Source organism: Anomaloglossus baeobatrachus, unplaced genomic scaffold (assembly GCF_048569485.1).
Source record: "Anomaloglossus baeobatrachus isolate aAnoBae1 unplaced genomic scaffold, aAnoBae1.hap1 Scaffold_228, whole genome shotgun sequence".
Taxonomy (NCBI): Eukaryota; Metazoa; Chordata; class Amphibia; order Anura; family Aromobatidae; genus Anomaloglossus; species Anomaloglossus baeobatrachus.
In genome coordinates, this window is record NW_027442005.1 from 287,733 (window position 1) to 308,015 (window position 20,283).

Below are 20,283 nucleotides of genomic sequence, written 5' to 3' on the forward strand. Positions count from 1 at the left end.
CATGCAGTGACTCTGGGAATAATTCAGTGACATTCAGTGACTCTGGGAATAATTCAGTGAAATGCAGTGACTCTGGGAATAATTCAGTGACATGCAGTGACTCTGGGAATAATTCAGTGACATTCAGTGACTCTGGGAATAATTCAGTGAAATGCAGTGACTCTGGGAATAATTCAGTGAAATGCAGTGACTCTGGGAATAATTCAGTGACATGCAGTGACTCTGGGAATAATTCAGTGACATGCAGTGACTCTGGGAATAATTCAGTGAAATGCAGTGACTCTGGGAATAATTCAGTGACATGCAGTGACTCTGGGAATAATTCAGTGACATGCAGTGACTCTGGGAATAATTCAGTGAAATGCAGTGACTCTGGGAATAATTCAGCGACATGCAGTGACTCTGGGAATAATTCAGTGACATGCAGTGACTCTGGGAATAATTCAGTGACATGCAGTGACTCTGGGGATAATTCAGTGAAATGCAGTGACTCTGGGAATAATTCAGTGACATGCAGTGACTCTGGGAATAATTCAGTGACATGCAGTGACTCTGGGAATAATTCAGTGACATGCAGTGACTCTGGGGATAATTCAGTGAAATGCAGTGACTCTGGGAATAATTCAGTGACATGCAGTGACTCTGGGAATAATTCAGTGACATGCAGTGACTCTGGGAATAATTCAGTGAAATGCAGTGACTCTGGGAATAATTCAGTGACATGCAGTGACTCTGGGAATAATTCAGTGACATGCAGTGACTCTGGGAATAATTCAGTGAAATGCAGTGACTCTGGGAATAATTCAGTGACATGCAGTGACTCTGGGAATAATTCAGTGAAATGCAGTGACTCTGGGAATAATTCAGTGACATGCAGTGACTCTGGGAATAATTCAGTGAAATGCAGTGACTCTGGGAATAATTCAGCGACATGCAGTGACTCTGGGAATAATTCAGTGACATGCAGTGACTCTGGGGATAATTCAGTGACATGCAGTGACTCTGGGGATAATTCAGTGAAATACAGTGACTCTGGGAATAATTCAGTGACATGCAGTGACTCTGGGAATAATTCAGTGAAATGCAGTGACTCTGGGAATAATTCAGTGACATGCAGTGACTCTGGGAATAATTCAGTGAAATGCAGTGACTCTGGGAATAATTCAGTGACATGCAGTGACTCTGGGAATAATTCAGTGACATGCAGTGACTCTGGGAATAATTCAGTGACATGCAGTGACTCTGGGAATAATTCAGTGAAATGCAGTGACTCTGGGAATAATTCAGTGACATGCAGTGGCTCTGGGAATAATTCAGTGAAATGCAGTGACTCTGGGAATAATTCAGTGACATGCAGTGACTCTGGAAATAATTCAGTGACATGCAGTGACTCTGGGAATAATTCAGTGACATGCAGTGACTCTGGGAATAATTCAGTGACATGCAGTGACTCTGGGAATAATTCAGTGACATGCAGTGACTCTGGGGATAATTCAGTGAAATGCAGTGACTCTGGGAATAATTCAGTGACATGCAGTGACTCTGGGAATAATTCAGTGACATGCAGTGACTCTGGGAATAATTCAGTGACATGCAGTGACTCTGGGAATAATTCAGTGAAATGCAGTGACTCTGGGAATAATTCAGTGACATGCAGTGACTCTGGGGATAATTCAGTGACATGCAGTGACTCTGGGAATAATTCAGTGACATGCAGTGACTCTGGGAATAATTCAGTGAAATGCAGTGACTCTGGGAATAATTCAGTGACATGCAGTGACTCTGGGAATAATTCAGTGACATGCAGTGACTCTGGGAATAATTCAGTGAAATGCAGTGACTCTGGGAATAATTCAGTGAAATGCAGTGACTCTGGGAATAATTCAGTGAAATGCAGTGACTCTGGGAATAATTCAGTGACATGCAGTGACTCTGGGAATAATTCAGTGACATGCAGTGACTCTGGGAATAATTCAGTGACATGCAGTGACTCTGGGAATAATTCAGTGAAATGCAGTGACTCTGGGAATAATTCAGTGAAATGCAGTGACTCTGGGAATAATTCAGTGAAATGCAGTGACTCTGGGAATAATTCAGTGAAATGCAGTGACTCTGGGAATAATTCAGTGAAATGCAGTGACTCTGGGAATAATTCAGTGAAATGCAGTGACTCTGGGAATAATTCAGTGACATGCAGTGACTCTGGGAATAATTCAGTGACATGCAGTGACTCTGGGAATAATTCAGTGAAATGCAGTGACTCTGGGAATAATTCAGTGACATGCAGTGACTCTGGGAATAATTCAGTGACATGCAGTGACTCTGGGAATAATTCAGTGAAATGCAGTGACTCTGGGAATAATTCAGCGACATGCAGTGACTCTGGGAATAATTCAGCGACATGCAGTGACTCTGGGAATAATTCAGTGACATGCAGTGACTCTGGGGATAATTCAGTGAAATGCAGTGATTCTGGGAATAATTCAGTGAAATGCAGTGACTCTGGGATAATTCAGTGACATGCAGTGACTCTGGGAATAATTCAGTGACATGCAGTGACTCTGGGAATAATTCAGTGACATGCAGTGACTCTGGGAATAATTCAGTGAAATGCAGTGACTCTGGACATAATTCAGTGAAATGCAGTGACTCTGGAAATAATTCAGTGAAATGCAGTGACTCTGGGAATAATTCACTGAACTGCAGTGACTCTGGAAATAATTCAGTGAAATGCAGTGACTCTGGGAATAATTCAGTGACATGCAGTGACTCTGGGCATAATTCAGTGAAATGAAGTGACTCTGGGAATAATTCAGTGACATGCAGTTACTCTGGGAATAATTCAGTGACATGCAGTGACTCTGGAAATAATTCAGTTAAATGCAGTGACTCTGGGAATAATTCAGTGACATGCAGTGACTCTGGGAATAATTCAGTGAAATGCAGTGACTCTGGGAATAATTCAGTGAAATGCAGTGACTCTGGGAATAATTCAGTGACATGCAGTGACTCTGGGAATAATTCAGTGAAATGCAGTTACTCTGGGAATAATTCAGTGACATGCAGTGACTCTGGGAATAATTCAGTGACTTGCAGTGACTCTGGGAATAATTGTGACATGCAGTGACTCTGGGAATAATTCAGTGACATGCAGTGACTCTGGGAATAATTCAGTGAAATGCAGTGACTCTGGGAATAATTCAGTGAAATGCAGTGACTCTGGGAATAATTCAGTGACATGCAGTGACTCTGGGAATAATTCCGTGAAATGCAGTGACTCTGGGAATAATTCAGTGAAATGCAGTGACTCTGGGAATAATTCAGTGAAATGCAGTGACTCTGGGAATAATTCAGTGAAATGCAATGACTCTGGGAATAATTCAGTGACATGCAGTGACTCTGGGAATAATTCAGTGACATGCAGTGACTCTGGGAATAATTCAGTGACATGCAGTGACTCTGGAAATAATTCAGTGACATGCAGTGACTCTGGAAATAATTCAGTGAAATGCAGTCACTCTGGGAATAATTCACTGAAATGCAGTGACTCTGGGAATAATTCACTGAAATGCAGTGACTCTGGGAATAATTCAGTGAAATGCAGTGACTCTGGACATAATTCAGTGAAATGCAGTGACTCTGGAAATAATTCAGTGAAATGCAGTGACTCTGGGAATAATTCACTGAACTGCAGTGACTCTGGAAATAATGCAGTGAAATGCAGTGCCTCTGGGAATATTTCACTGAACTGCAGTGACTTTGGAAATAATTCCGTGAAATGCAGTGACTCTGGGATTAATTCAGTGACATGCAGTGACTCTGGGAATAATTCAGTGAAATGCAGTGATTCTGGGAATAAATCAGTGAAATGCAGTGACTCTGGGAATAATTCACTGAAATGCAGTGACTCTGGGAATAATTCAGTGAAATGCAGTGACTCTGGGAATAATTCACTGAACTGCAGTGACTCTGGAAATAATTCAGTGAAATGCAGTGACTCTGGAAATAATTCAGTGAAATGCAGTGACTCTGGGAATAATTCAGTGACATGCAGTGACTCTGGGAATAATTCAGTGACATGCAGTGACTCTGGGAATAATTCAGTGACATGCAGTGACGCTGGGAATAATTCCGTGAAATGCAGTGACTCTGGACATAATTCAGTGAAATGCAGTGACTCTGGAAATAATTCAGTGAAATGCAGTGACTCTGGGAATAATTCACTGAACTGCAGTGACTCTGGAAATAATTCAGTGAAATGCAGTGACTCTGGACATAATTCAGTGAAATGCAGTTACTCTGGAAATCAGTGAAATGCAGTGACTCTGGGAATAATTCACTGAACTGCAGTGACTCTGGAAATAATTCAGTGAAATGCAGTGACTCTGGGAATAATTCACTGAACTGCAGTGACTCTGGAAATAATTCAGTGAAATGCAGTGACTCTGGGAATAATTCAGTGACATGCAGTGACTCTGGGAATAATTCACTGAACTGCAGTGACTCTGGAAATAATGCAGTGAAATGCAGTGACTCTGGGAATATTTCACTGAACTGCAGTGACTTTGGAAATAATTCCGTGAAATGCAGTGACTCTGGGATTAATTCAGTGACATGCAGTGACTCTGGGAATAATTCAGTGAAATGCAGTGATTCTGGGAATAATTCAGTGAAATGCAGTGACTCTGGGAATAATTCACTGAAATGCAGTGACTCTGGGAATAATTCAGTGAAATGCAGTGACTCTGGGAATAATTCACTGAACTGCAGTGACTCTGGAAATAATTCAGTGAAATGCAGTGACTCTGGAAATAATTCAGTGAAATGCAGTGACTCTGGGAATAATTCAGTGACATGCAGTGACTCTGGGAATAATTCAGTGACATGCAGTGACTCTGGGAATAATTCAGTGAAATGCAGTGACTCTGGACATAATTCAGTGAAATGCAGTGACTCTGGAAATAATTCAGTGAAATGCAGTGACTCTGGGAATAATTCACTGAACTGCAGTGACTCTGGAAATAATTCAGTGAAATGCAGTGACTCTGGACATAATTCAGTGAAATGCAGTTACTCTGGAAATAATTCAGTGAAATGCAGTGACTCTGGGAATAATTCACTGAACTGCAGTGACTCTGGAAATAATTCAGTGAAATGCAGTGACTCTGGGAATAATTCACTGAACTGCAGTGACTCTGGAAATAATTCAGTGAAATGCAGTGACTCTGGGAATAATTCAGTGACATGCAGTGATTCTGGGAATAATTCAGTGAAATGCAGTGACTCTGGGAATAATTCAGTGAAATGCAGTGACTTTGGGAATAATTCACTGAAATGCAGTGACTCTGGGAATAATTCAGTGAAATGCAGTGACTCTGGGAATAATTCAGTGACATGCAGTGACTCTGGGAATAATTCAGTGACATGCAGTGACTCTGGGAATAATTCAGTGACATGCAGTGACTCTCGGAATAATTCAGTGACATGCAGTGACTCTGGGAATAATTCAGTGAAATGCAGTGACTCTGGGAATAATTCAGTGACATGCAGTGACTCTGGGCATAATTCAGTGAAATGAAGTGACTCTGGGAATAATTCAGTGACATGCAGTGACTCTGGGAATAATTCAGTGACATGCAGTGACTCTCGGAATAATTCAGTGACATGCAGTGACTCTGGGAATAATTCAGTGACATGCAGTGACTCTGGGCATAATTCAGTGAAATGAAGTGACTCTGGGAATAATTCAGTGACATGCAGTTACTCTGGGAATAATTCAGTGACATGCAGTGACTCTGGAAATAATTCAGTGAAATGCAGTGACTCTGGGAATAATTCAGTGACATTCAGTGACTCTGGGAATAATTCAGTGAAATGCAGTGACTCTGGGAATAATTCAGTGAAATGCAGTGACTCTGGGAATAATTCAGTGACATGCAGTGACTCTGGGAATAATTCAGTGAAATGCAGTTACTCTGGGAATAATTCAGTGACATGCAGTGACTCTGGGAATAATTCAGTGACTTGCAGTGACTCTGGGAATAATTGTGACATGCAGTGACTCTGGGAATAATTCAGTGACATGCAGTGACTCTGGGAATAATTCAGTGAAATGCAGTGACTGGGAATAATTCAATGAAATGCAGTGACTGGGAATAATTCAGTGACATGCAGTGACTCTGGGAATAATTCAGTGACATGCACTGACTGGGAATAATTCAGTGAAATGCAGTGACTCTGGGAATAATTCAGTGACATGCAGTGACTCTGGGAATAATTCAGTGACATGCAGTGACTCTGGGAATAATTCAGTGACATGCAGTGACTCTGGAAATAATTCAGTGAAATGCAGTGACTCTGGGAATAATTCAGTGAAATGCAGTGACTCTGGGAATAATTCAGTGACATGCAGTGACTCTGGGAATAATTCAGTGACATGCAGTGACTCTGGGAATAATTCAGCGACATGCAGTGACTCTGGGAATAATTCAGTGACATGCAGTGACTCTGGGGATAATTCAGTGACATGCAGTGACTCTGGGGATAATTCAGTGAAATGCAGTGACTCTGGGAATAATTCAGTGACATGCAGTGACTCTGGGAATAATTCAGTGAAATGCAGTGACTCTGGGAATAATTCAGCGACATGCAGTGACTCTGGGAATAATTCAGTGACATGCAGTGACTCTGGGGATAATTCAGTGACATGCAGTGACTCTGGGGATAATTCAGTGAAATGCAGTGACTCTGGGAATAATTCAGTGACATGCAGTGACTCTGGGAATAATTCAGTGAAATGCAGTGACTCTGGGAATAATTCAGTGACATGCAGTGACTCTGGGAATAATTCAGTGAAATGCAGTGACTCTGGGAATAATTCAGTGACATGCAGTGACTCTGGGAATAATTCAGTGACATTCAGTGACTCTGGGAATAATTCAGTGAAATGCAGTGACTCTGGGAATAATTCAGTGACATGCAGTGACTCTGGGAATAATTCAGTGACATGCAGTGACTCTGGGAATAATTCAGTGAAATGCAGTGACTCTGGGAATAATTCAGTGACATGCAGTGACTCTGGGAATAATTCAGTGACATGCAGTGACTCTGGGAATAATTCAGTGAAATGCAGTGACTCTGGGAATAATTCAGCGACATGCAGTGACTCTGGGAATAATTCAGTGACATGCAGTGACTCTGGGAATAATTCAGTGACATGCAGTGACTCTGGGGATAATTCAGTGACATGCAGTGACTCTGGGAATAATTCAGTGACATGCAGTGACTCTGGGAATAATTCAGTGAAATGCAGTGACTCTGGGAATAATTCAGTGACATGCAGTGACTCTGGGAATAATTCAGTGACATGCAGTGACTCTGGGAATAATTCAGTGAAATGCAGTGACTCTGGGAATAATTCAGTGACATGCAGTGACTCTGGGAATAATTCAGTGACATGCAGTGACTCTGGGAATAATTCAGTGAAATGCAGTGACTCTGGGAATAATTCAGCGACATGCAGTGACTCTGGGAATAATTCAGTGACATGCAGTGACTCTGGGGATAATTCAGTGACATGCAGTGACTCTGGGGATAATTCAGTGAAATGCAGTGACTCTGGGAATAATTCAGTGACATGCAGTGACTCTGGGAATAATTCAGTGAAATGCAGTGACTCTGGGAATAATTCAGTGACATGCAGTGACTCTGGGAATAATTCAGTGAAATGCAGTGACTCTGGGAATAATTCAGTGACATGCAGTGACTCTGGGAATAATTCAGTGACATGCAGTGACTCTGGGAATAATTCAGTGACATTCAGTGACTCTGGGAATAATTCAGTGAAATGCAGTGACTCTGGGAATAATTCAGTGACATGCAGTGACTCTGGGAATAATTCAGTGACATTCAGTGACTCTGGGAATAATTCAGTGAAATGCAGTGACTCTGGGAATAATTCAGTGAAATGCAGTGACTCTGGGAATAATTCAGTGACATGCAGTGACTCTGGGAATAATTCAGTGACATGCAGTGACTCTGGGAATAATTCAGTGAAATGCAGTGACTCTGGGAATAATTCAGTGACATGCAGTGACTCTGGGAATAATTCAGTGACATGCAGTGACTCTGGGAATAATTCAGTGAAATGCAGTGACTCTGGGAATAATTCAGCGACATGCAGTGACTCTGGGAATAATTCAGTGACATGCAGTGACTCTGGGAATAATTCAGTGACATGCAGTGACTCTGGGGATAATTCAGTGAAATGCAGTGACTCTGGGAATAATTCAGTGACATGCAGTGACTCTGGGAATAATTCAGTGACATGCAGTGACTCTGGGAATAATTCAGTGACATGCAGTGACTCTGGGGATAATTCAGTGAAATGCAGTGACTCTGGGAATAATTCAGTGACATGCAGTGACTCTGGGAATAATTCAGTGACATGCAGTGACTCTGGGAATAATTCAGTGAAATGCAGTGACTCTGGGAATAATTCAGTGACATGCAGTGACTCTGGGAATAATTCAGTGACATGCAGTGACTCTGGGAATAATTCAGTGAAATGCAGTGACTCTGGGAATAATTCAGTGACATGCAGTGACTCTGGGAATAATTCAGTGAAATGCAGTGACTCTGGGAATAATTCAGTGACATGCAGTGACTCTGGGAATAATTCAGTGAAATGCAGTGACTCTGGGAATAATTCAGCGACATGCAGTGACTCTGGGAATAATTCAGTGACATGCAGTGACTCTGGGGATAATTCAGTGACATGCAGTGACTCTGGGGATAATTCAGTGAAATACAGTGACTCTGGGAATAATTCAGTGACATGCAGTGACTCTGGGAATAATTCAGTGAAATGCAGTGACTCTGGGAATAATTCAGTGACATGCAGTGACTCTGGGAATAATTCAGTGAAATGCAGTGACTCTGGGAATAATTCAGTGACATGCAGTGACTCTGGGAATAATTCAGTGACATGCAGTGACTCTGGGAATAATTCAGTGACATGCAGTGACTCTGGGAATAATTCAGTGAAATGCAGTGACTCTGGGAATAATTCAGTGACATGCAGTGGCTCTGGGAATAATTCAGTGAAATGCAGTGACTCTGGGAATAATTCAGTGACATGCAGTGACTCTGGAAATAATTCAGTGACATGCAGTGACTCTGGGAATAATTCAGTGACATGCAGTGACTCTGGGAATAATTCAGTGACATGCAGTGACTCTGGGAATAATTCAGTGACATGCAGTGACTCTGGGGATAATTCAGTGAAATGCAGTGACTCTGGGAATAATTCAGTGACATGCAGTGACTCTGGGAATAATTCAGTGACATGCAGTGACTCTGGGAATAATTCAGTGACATGCAGTGACTCTGGGAATAATTCAGTGAAATGCAGTGACTCTGGGAATAATTCAGTGACATGCAGTGACTCTGGGGATAATTCAGTGACATGCAGTGACTCTGGGAATAATTCAGTGACATGCAGTGACTCTGGGAATAATTCAGTGAAATGCAGTGACTCTGGGAATAATTCAGTGACATGCAGTGACTCTGGGAATAATTCAGTGACATGCAGTGACTCTGGGAATAATTCAGTGAAATGCAGTGACTCTGGGAATAATTCAGTGAAATGCAGTGACTCTGGGAATAATTCAGTGAAATGCAGTGACTCTGGGAATAATTCAGTGACATGCAGTGACTCTGGGAATAATTCAGTGACATGCAGTGACTCTGGGAATAATTCAGTGACATGCAGTGACTCTGGGAATAATTCAGTGAAATGCAGTGACTCTGGGAATAATTCAGTGAAATGCAGTGACTCTGGGAATAATTCAGTGAAATGCAGTGACTCTGGGAATAATTCAGTGAAATGCAGTGACTCTGGGAATAATTCAGTGAAATGCAGTGACTCTGGGAATAATTCAGTGAAATGCAGTGACTCTGGGAATAATTCAGTGACATGCAGTGACTCTGGGAATAATTCAGTGACATGCAGTGACTCTGGGAATAATTCAGTGAAATGCAGTGACTCTGGGAATAATTCAGTGACATGCAGTGACTCTGGGAATAATTCAGTGACATGCAGTGACTCTGGGAATAATTCAGTGAAATGCAGTGACTCTGGGAATAATTCAGCGACATGCAGTGACTCTGGGAATAATTCAGCGACATGCAGTGACTCTGGGAATAATTCAGTGACATGCAGTGACTCTGGGGATAATTCAGTGAAATGCAGTGACTCTGGGAATAATTCAGTGAAATGCAGTGACTCTGGGAATAATTCAGTGACATGCAGTGACTCTGGGAATAATTCAGTGACATGCAGTGACTCTGGGAATAATTCAGTGACATGCAGTGACTCTGGGGATAATTCACTGAAATGCAGTGACTCTGGGAATAATTCAGTGAAATGCAGTGACTCTGGGAATAATTCACTGAACTGCAGTGCCTCTGGAAATAATTCAGTGAAATGCAGTGACTCTGGAAATAATTCAGTGAAATGCAGTGACTCTGGGAATAATTCAGTGACATGCAGTGACTCTGGGAATAATTCAGTGACATGCAGTGACTCTGGGAATAATTCAGTGAAATGCAGTGACTCTGGACATAATTCAGTGAAATGCAGTGACTCTGGAAATAATTCAGTGAAATGCAGTGACTCTGGGAATAATTCACTGAACTGCAGTGACTCTGGAAATAATTCAGTGAAATGCAGTGACTCTGGACATAATTCAGTGAAATGCAGTTACTCTGGAAATAATTCAGTGAAATGCAGTGACTCTGGGAATAATTCACTGAACTGCAGTGACTCTGGAAATAATTCAGTGAAATGCAGTGACTCTGGGAATAATTCACTGAACTGCAGTGACTCTGGAAATAATTCAGTGAAATGCAGTGACTCTGGGAATAATTCAGTGACATGCAGTGATTCTGGGAATAATTCAGTGAAATGCAGTGACTCTGGGAATAATTCAGTGAAATGCAGTGACTTTGGGAATAATTCACTGAAATGCAGTGACTCTGGGAATAATTCAGTGAAATGCAGTGACTCTGGGAATAATTCAGTGACATGCAGTGACTCTGGGAATAATTCAGTGACATGCAGTGACTCTGGGAATAATTCAGTGACATGCAGTGACTCTCGGAATAATTCAGTGACATGCAGTGACTCTGGGAATAATTCAGTGAAATGCAGTGACTCTGGGAATAATTCAGTGACATGCAGTGACTCTGGGCATAATTCAGTGAAATGAAGTGACTCTGGGAATAATTCAGTGACATGCAGTGACTCTGGGAATAATTCAGTGACATGCAGTGACTCTCGGAATAATTCAGTGACATGCAGTGACTCTGGGAATAATTCAGTGACATGCAGTGACTCTGGGCATAATTCAGTGAAATGAAGTGACTCTGGGAATAATTCAGTGACATGCAGTTACTCTGGGAATAATTCAGTGACATGCAGTGACTCTGGAAATAATTCAGTGAAATGCAGTGACTCTGGGAATAATTCAGTGACATTCAGTGACTCTGGGAATAATTCAGTGAAATGCAGTGACTCTGGGAATAATTCAGTGAAATGCAGTGACTCTGGGAATAATTCAGTGACATGCAGTGACTCTGGGAATAATTCAGTGAAATGCAGTTGCTCTGGGAATAATTCAGTGACATGCAGTGACTCTGGGAATAATTCAGTGACTTGCAGTGACTCTGGGAATAATTGTGACATGCAGTGACTCTGGGAATAATTCAGTGACATGCAGTGACTCTGGGAATAATTCAGTGAAATGCAGTGACTGGGAATAATTCAATGAAATGCAGTGACTGGGAATAATTCAGTGACATGCAGTGACTCTGGGAATAATTCAGTGACATGCACTGACTGGGAATAATTCAGTGAAATGCAGTGACTCTGGGAATAATTCAGTGACATGCAGTGACTCTGGGAATAATTCAGTGACATGCAGTGACTCTGGGAATAATTCAGTGACATGCAGTGACTCTGGAAATAATTCAGTGAAATGCAGTGACTCTGGGAATAATTCAGTGAAATGCAGTGACTCTGGGAATAATTCAGTGACATGCAGTGACTCTGGGAATAATTCAGTGACATGCAGTGATTCTGGGAATAATTCAGCGACATGCAGTGACTCTGGGAATAATTCAGTGACATGCAGTGACTCTGGGGATAATTCAGTGACATGCAGTGACTCTGGGGATAATTCAGTGAAATGCAGTGACTCTGGGAATAATTCAGTGACATGCAGTGACTCTGGGAATAATTCAGTGAAATGCAGTGACTCTGGGAATAATTCAGCGACATGCAGTGACTCTGGGAATAATTCAGTGACATGCAGTGACTCTGGGGATAATTCAGTTACATGCAGTGACTCTGGGGATAATTCAGTGAAATGCAGTGACTCTGGGAATAATTCAGTGACATGCAGTGACTCTGGGAATAATTCAGTGAAATGCAGTGACTCTGGGAATAATTCAGTGAAATGCAGTGACTCTGGGAATAATTCAGTGACATGCAGTGACTCTGGGAATAATTCAGTGACATTCAGTGACTCTGGGAATAATTCAGTGAAATGCAGTGACTCTGGGAATAATTCAGTGACATGCAGTGACTCTGGGAATAATTCAGTGACATGCAGTGACTCTGGGAATAATTCAGTGAAATGCAGTGACTCTGGGAATAATTCAGTGACATGCAGTGACTCTGGGAATAATTCAGTGACATGCAGTGACTCTGGGAATAATTCAGTGAAATGCAGTGACTCTGGGAATAATTCAGCGACATGCAGTGACTCTGGGAATAATTCAGTGACATGCAGTGACTCTGGGAATAATTCAGTGACATGCAGTGACTCTGGGGATAATTCAGTGAAATGCAGTGACTCTGGGAATAATTCAGTGACATGCAGTGACTCTGGGAATAATTCAGTGAAATGCAGTGACTCTGGGAATAATTCAGTGACATGCAGTGACTCTGGGAATAATTCAGTGACATGCAGTGACTCTGGGAATAATTCAGTGAAATGCAGTGACTCTGGGAATAATTCAGTGACATGCAGTGACTCTGGGAATAATTCAGTGACATTCAGTGACTCTGGGAATAATTCAGTGAAATGCAGTGACTCTGGGAATAATTCAGCGACATGCAGTGACTCTGGGAATAATTCAGTGACATGCAGTGACTCTGGGGATAATTCAGTGACATGCAGTGACTCTGGGGATAATTCAGTGAAATGCAGTGACTCTGGGAATAATTCAGTGACATGCAGTGACTCTGGGAATAATTCAGTGAAATGCAGTGACTCTGGGAATAATTCAGTGACATGCAGTGACTCTGGGAATAATTCAGTGAAATGCAGTGACTCTGGGAATAATTCAGTGACATGCAGTGACTCTGGGAATAATTCAGTGACATGCAGTGACTCTGGGAATAATTCAGTGACATTCAGTGACTCTGGGAATAATTCAGTGAAATGCAGTGACTCTGGGAATAATTCAGTGACATGCAGTGACTCTGGGAATAATTCAGTGACATTCAGTGACTCTGGGAATAATTCAGTGAAATGCAGTGACTCTGGGAATAATTCAGTGAAATGCAGTGACTCTGGGAATAATTCAGTGACATGCAGTGACTCTGGGAATAATTCAGTGACATGCAGTGACTCTGGGAATAATTCAGTGAAATGCAGTGACTCTGGGAATAATTCAGTGACATGCAGTGACTCTGGGAATAATTCAGTGACATGCAGTGACTCTGGGAATAATTCAGTGAAATGCAGTGACTCTGGGAATAATTCAGCGACATGCAGTGACTCTGGGAATAATTCAGTGACATGCAGTGACTCTGGGAATAATTCAGTGACATGCAGTGACTCTGGGGATAATTCAGTGAAATGCAGTGACTCTGGGAATAATTCAGTGACATGCAGTGACTCTGGGAATAATTCAGTGACATGCAGTGACTCTGGGAATAATTCAGTGACATGCAGTGACTCTGGGGATAATTCAGTGAAATGCAGTGACTCTGGGAATAATTCAGTGACATGCAGTGACTCTGGGAATAATTCAGTGACATGCAGTGACTCTGGGAATAATTCAGTGAAATGCAGTGACTCTGGGAATAATTCAGTGACATGCAGTGACTCTGGGAATAATTCAGTGACATGCAGTGACTCTGGGAATAATTCAGTGAAATGCAGTGACTCTGGGAATAATTCAGTGACATGCAGTGACTCTGGGAATAATTCAGTGAAATGCAGTGACTCTGGGAATAATTCAGTGACATGCAGTGACTCTGGGAATAATTCAGTGACATGCAGTGACTCTGGGAATAATTCAGTGACATGCAGTGACTCTGGGAATAATTCAGTGACATGCAGTGACTCTGGGAATAATTCAGTGACATGCAGTGACTCTGGGAATAATTCAGTGAAATGCAGTGACTCTGGGAATAATTCAGTGACATGCAGTGACTCTGGGAATAATTCAGTGACATGCAGTGACTCTGGGAATAATTCAGTGACATGCAGTGACTCTGGGAATAATTCAGTGAAATGCAGTGACTCTGGGAATAATTCAGTGACATGCAGTGACTCTGGGAATAATTCAGTGAAATGCAGTGACTCTGGGAATAATTCAGTGACATGCAGTGACTCTGGGAATAATTCAGTGACATGCAGTGACTCTGGGAATAATTCAGTGACATGCAGTGACTCTGGGAATAATTCAGTGAAATGCAGTGACTCTGGGAATAATTCAGTGACATGCAGTGACTCTGGGAATAATTCAGTGAAATGCAGTGACTCTGGGAATAATTCAGTGACATGCAGTGACTCTGGAAATAATTCAGTGACATGCAGTGACTCTGGGAATAATTCAGTGACATGCAGTGACTCTGGGAATAATTCAGTGACATGCAGTGACTCTGGGAATAATTCAGTGACATGCAGTGACTCTGGGGATAATTCAGTGAAATGCAGTGACTCTGGGAATAATTCAGTGACATGCAGTGACTCTGGGAATAATTCAGTGACATGCAGTGACTCTGGGAATAATTCAGTGACATGCAGTGACTCTGGGAATAATTCAGTGAAATGCAGTGACTCTGGGAATAATTCAGTGACATGCAGTGACTCTGGGGATAATTCAGTGACATGCAGTGACTCTGGGAATAATTCAGTGACATGCAGTGACTCTGGGAATAATTCAGTGACATGCAGTGACTCTGGGAATAATTCAGTGACATGCAGTGACTCTGGGAATAATTCAGTGAAATGCAGTGACTCTGGGAATAATTCAGTGACATGCAGTGACTCTGGGAATAATTCAGTGACATGCAGTGACTCTGGGAATAATTCAGTGACATGCAGTGACTCTGGGAATAATTCAGTGACATGCAGTGACTCTGGGAATAATTCAGTGACATGCAGTGACTCTGGGAATAATTCAGTGAAATGCAGTGACTCTGGGAATAATTCAGTGACATGCAGTGACTCTGGGAATAATTCAGTGAAATGCAGTGACTCTGGGAATAATTCAGTGACATGCAGTGACTCTGGGAATAATTCAGTGACATGCAGTGACTCTGGGAATAATTCAGTGACATGCAGTGACTCTGGGAATAATTCAGTGAAATGCAGTGACTCTGGGAATAATTCAGTGACATGCAGTGACTCTGGAAATAATTCAGTGACATGCAGTGACTCTGGGAATAATTCAGTGACATGCAGTGACTCTGGGAATAATTCAGTGACATGCAGTGACTCTGGGAATAATTCAGTGACATGCAGTGACTCTGGGGATAATTCAGTGAAATGCAGTGACTCTGGGAATAATTCAGTGACATGCAGTGACTCTGGGAATAATTCAGTGACATGCAGTGACTCTGGGAATAATTCAGTGACATGCAGTGACTCTGGGAATAATTCAGTGAAATGCAGTGACTCTGGGAATAATTCAGTGACATGCAGTGACTCTGGGGATAATTCAGTGACATGCAGTGACTCTGGGAATAATTCAGTGACATGCAGTGACTGTGGGAATAATTCAGTGAAATGCAGTGACTCTGGGAATAATTCAGTGACATGCAGTGACTCTGGGAATAATTCAGTGACATGCAGTGACTCTGGGAATAATTCAGTGAAATGCAGTGACTCTGGGAATAATTCAGTGAAATGCAGTGACTCTGGGAATAATTCAGTGAAATGCAGTGACTCTGGGAATAATTCAGTGACATGCAGTGACTCTGGGAATAATTCAGTGACATGCAGTGACTCTGGGAATAATTCAGTGACATGCAGTGACTCTGGGAATAATTCAGTGAAATGCAGTGAGTCTGGGAATAATTCAGTGAAATGCAGTGACTCTGGGAATAATTCAGTGAAATGCAGTGACTCTGGGAATAATTCAGTGACATGCAGTGACTCTGGAAATAATTCAGTGACATGCAGTGACTCTGGGAATAATTCAGTGAAATGCAGTGACTCTGGGAATAATTCAGTGAAATGCAGTGACTCTGGCATCCAGCAAAGGCAATGGCTTTCCAGATCTGACATTCAGGCACAGCGTGTTGTGAGGATCCTCACAGAGAATGAGCATTAGTTTGTGGTGTTTTCTAATCTGCTTTTTCTATTGATCATTATTTATGAGCTCAGAAACCTTTCACATGATGCGGTTTTATAAAAAGCTGATCTGATTTTGCAGCTGAAAAACGTATCCTCAAAAAACGCAGCAAAACCGCTGTGTGTGAATGTGGCCTTAGATCAGGAATAGAACAGACATTTATAGGACATTCATAACTTTCCAAAATTCCTATGAAGCAATATTCCGCACACTCTGCACGGAGCGCTGACCCCGATGTATTAGAGATTTCAGGAGACTGAGTCGGTGCATTTTATACCGACTCCGACTCCACCAAAATGAGCTCCGACTCCACAGCCCTGGTATCACTTCAGAATACTTAGTTCTCCTAGGACTGGATACAATGTAACAAAGCCTCCGCTGTGAGCAGGATGAGGTCAGGTTGTTGGTCCTTTGGCTATAGACACAAACCGCTATAAGGCTATGTGCGCACTAGAAATGTGAAGTTTCTCAAGAAAATTTCTTGAGAAATTTCTGGGAGTGAAAGATTTCTGGACCTCCGGAAAAAATCCGCATCAAATCTGCATGCGGATTAGCCGTGGATTAGCCGCGGAATAGCCGCGAATTTCCCGCGGGTGCTTCTCTGCGGATTTTGCAGGCTGTACTGCTGAAATCCGCAGGGTACCTGCGGAAATAATGGACATGCTCATTTTCTCAAGAAATTTTCTCGAGAAATTCTTCTCAAGGAAATTTCTTGAGAAGAATGTGCACAAGTGCGCACAAATATTTTTTTTCTCATAGAATTTGCTGGGAAATGTCTGCACAAAGATTGCAGACATTTCTCAAGAAATTTCCGCGGGTAAATCCGCGGGTAAAATGCACTAGTGCGCACAGAGCCTAAGATGTGTATACGTGTCTGTTTCTCTATTTTATGCCCGAGATGCTGATTGGAGGACAGGGAATGCTCTATTGCTCCCTGTTATCAGCTATTAATGAGGAGAGAGGTAGTGTAGAAATTCCCGGCCCTATGATGTTTACTTTATGTCCCAGACCCCTTTATACGTGGCTGACGTGGGGTTGTCTTTTCGGTGGACTCACCGTGTCTCCGGATCACGGGCTGCCACTTAGTAGCGGAGGAGAGTTCACTTTGTGCGCGGTGAGTTTCCTTCTTCCTGCCCTCTTCAGCAGCACTCAGCACCACCGCCCTGCTCCTCCTCCTCCTCCAGAAAACTTTCACTTTTGTTTTCTTTCTAGAATGAAGTTCTGTCAGAATCCGCTCCTTCTGCCCCCGCTCCCCCCATGGAGGGCTCTAGTCTTGTGTTTGGCAGATCACCAGTCTGGTAGGTTCTTCAGGTCGCAGTCCCAGCAATGGAATCCGGATTCTTAGGAGAGCGACCCAACACAAGGGGAAATATAAAGGAAGGAAAACTTCCAGCGGGAGGCGAACTTCCAAAATGTCTTAGAAACCTCGCGTTTACTTCTTGCATAAAAAAATAATTTATATCAGAAAAACCTGCAACGACTTGTAAAAATAGCAGCGAGTAACGGGACTACGCTGAAACCTTCCGGATGGTCCATAACTAAATGTGAGATGGTAAAAAAAGAAGGAAATGCCGGTGTGATGACCGAACACACAAGGGGAGGGAGGGGTTCCCCTAAGGATAGCACACAGGCACAACGCCTAGATTCACTACTAAATTGACGTGTCAAATAAAGGGGTCTAGGCTGCATTCAAACATTAGTTTTTTGCCATCAGGCGCAATCCAGCAGAAACATGAAGAAACGCATCGGCGTCTGTTGACACCAGATGCGTTTTTTTCCCCCATAGACTTCTATTAGCGCCGGATGGCCTTGCGTTCCATCCGGCTTTGATTTGCTTGTCCGGCGGCTGGATGAAATGTCAAAGTGAATGATTTTTTGTCTCCGGCGAAAAACCGTATTGCACCAGATCCGGCGCCATACAGCGCGTTTTATAATGCAAGCCTATGGACGCCAGATCCGGCGTAATACGGCAAAAAATGGATAACTGCCACCGGATCCATCTTTTTTAAACTGAGCATGCTTAGTATCACAACGGATCTGTCAAAAAACTGAAGGAACTGATGGAAAAAACTGATGCAACTGATCCGTTTTTTCAAATTGTGGAGACATGGGGGTCAGTGGGTGCTCTGCTGTGGAGACACAGGGGTCAGTGGGTGCTCTCCTGTGGAGACACGGGGGTCAGTGGGTGCTCTCCTGTGGAGACACGGGGGTCAGTGGGTGCTCTGCTGTGGAGACACGGGGCTCAGTGGGTGCTCTGCTGTGGAGACACAGGGGTCAGTGGGTGCTCTCCTGTGGAGACACGGGGGTCAGTGGGTGCTCTGCTGTGGAGACACGGGGCTCAGTGGGTGCTCTCCTGTGGAGACACGGGGCTCAGTGGGTGCTCTCCTGTGGAGACACGGGGCTCAGTGGGTGCTCTCGTCCACTAAAACCCACCGCCTTTAGAAAGACAGTGTGGCTCAGGGCTCATCCCAACTGAACGCCGGCCTCCTTAACCGTGGGCGTAACACTACTCAGACAACACAGGGTGAGGGAACCACAATAATTAGACTTTATTGGATCCCCAACCAATTAACGGCACATAACACATAACCAGCAAAACACAAATGTAACAGGCAACAGAGTCTCACCCTTCCTCTGCTCACCAGGGATTAGAATGTCCGTGCCTCAGAGGTTCCAGGGCCACTTACTCCAATCCAGCAGCACCCCGCTTTTGGCGGGCACCCACCGAGAAAGGAATAACGCCAGATTTAGGAAGCTGTGTGAAGTCTGCAAAGTCTGTAACAGGTGACTGAACTGTCCCAACCTGAGTGTCCTCCTTAGGTAGTCCTGTATGATGTTACAATCCTGGCAGCCGGAGTCGAAATCCCTAGGCTGTGGATATGGTCTCCAACCGGAACCGGAGTCCCGAGATTGAAGCCATAAGATATCCTGATCCTCTAGTCAGCTCCAAAGAGCTTAGACTGGATCCATCAGCATCCATCAACAACCTGGTGGCTTAAAGAAGTACCTTTTATAGCCACAGCCTTCCACTTGGATACACTGCGTCCTCATCGATTGGTTGGACAAGATCGCCTCTCCCATTGGATGAATCTCAAGCTGCATGGCCAATGTTCATCCAAATGATGTCTACAGAAAGACTGAGGGTGTACATGTAGTCTGGAAGTCACCGACTAGACAATGGCTACTAAGGTAATTACATTAGCAATACACAACTACAATACAATGATTACTGGAAAAGTCTGGAGAACAATACGTCTGGCTTTCAGTGGCCAACACAATTACATGAGTCCACAAGAGTCTTGTAAAAACAATGAGGGACTTATCCCCCATCTATAAACAAACAATCTATCATGCTGTCTGGCTTAATGTTAAGAAACTTTAACCCATGAGAGTCCATGTCGTCACAGCCTTGCGTTCCATCCGGCTTTAATTTGCTTGTCCGGCGGCTGGATGAAATGTCAAAGTGAATAATTTTTTGTCTCCGGCGCATAAACCGTTTGCGCCGGATCCAGCGCCGTACGGCGCGTTTTATAATGCAAGCCTATGGATGCCAGATCCGGCGTAATACGGCAAAAAATGGATAACGGCCGCCGGATCCGTCTTTTTGAACTGAGCATGGTTAGTATC

At 43.0% G+C, this 20,283-nt stretch overlaps 1 protein-coding gene across 2 annotated transcripts in view; it reads right to left on the reverse strand.

Moving 5' to 3' along the window:
* Positions 1–17,896, reverse strand: part of LOC142261647 (mixed lineage kinase domain-like protein) — a 289,441-nt gene extending 271,545 nt beyond the window's left edge. For both annotated transcript variants that reach the window (XM_075332125.1, XM_075332124.1), the window contains exon 1: positions 17,713–17,896. The gene's annotated coding sequence lies outside the window, so the exon portion shown is untranslated. The remainder of the gene's footprint in view (positions 1–17,712) is intronic.
* Positions 17,897–20,283: the final 2,387 nt, after the last annotated feature.